We start from the raw sequence: 479 nt of genomic DNA on the forward strand, positions 1-479 counted from the left end.
CTTATCAAATTTATAAGTACCTATTTTTTTTTAAAAAAAAAAACACTTCATTTTACATTTTCATTAAAGTTATATAACAAATAAGTTTAAATAAATGATATGTATCTTTATAATTTGACCCATTATATTGATAGACATGTGTTATTTGTATTTTTTATAACTAAAAGTGAATATAAAAAAATAAAATAAGAGGTTAAATATTAGAATAAAAAATGACACCAGAATTGATAAAATATATGAAAAATAATTGCTGAAAAAAATATTGATAACTCTGTCAGTGGTGTGGTACAGATGCTCATTGCCAAAAAAATTCTGAATTCTAATTTCAACAAAATCCTTTGTTTTTGTGTTCTTTATAAAGCCTCAAAACCCTTTGAGGGGCATTTCTTTTCTCTTCATCAACCCAACCAAACCTCACAAAGCCCCACTAAAACAACATAGTAACATTTGTATTTATTCAGTTTTCAAGGAGAGGAGAG

Source organism: Arachis ipaensis, chromosome B08, assembly GCF_000816755.2.
Source record: "Arachis ipaensis cultivar K30076 chromosome B08, Araip1.1, whole genome shotgun sequence".
Taxonomy (NCBI): Eukaryota; Viridiplantae; Streptophyta; class Magnoliopsida; order Fabales; family Fabaceae; genus Arachis; species Arachis ipaensis.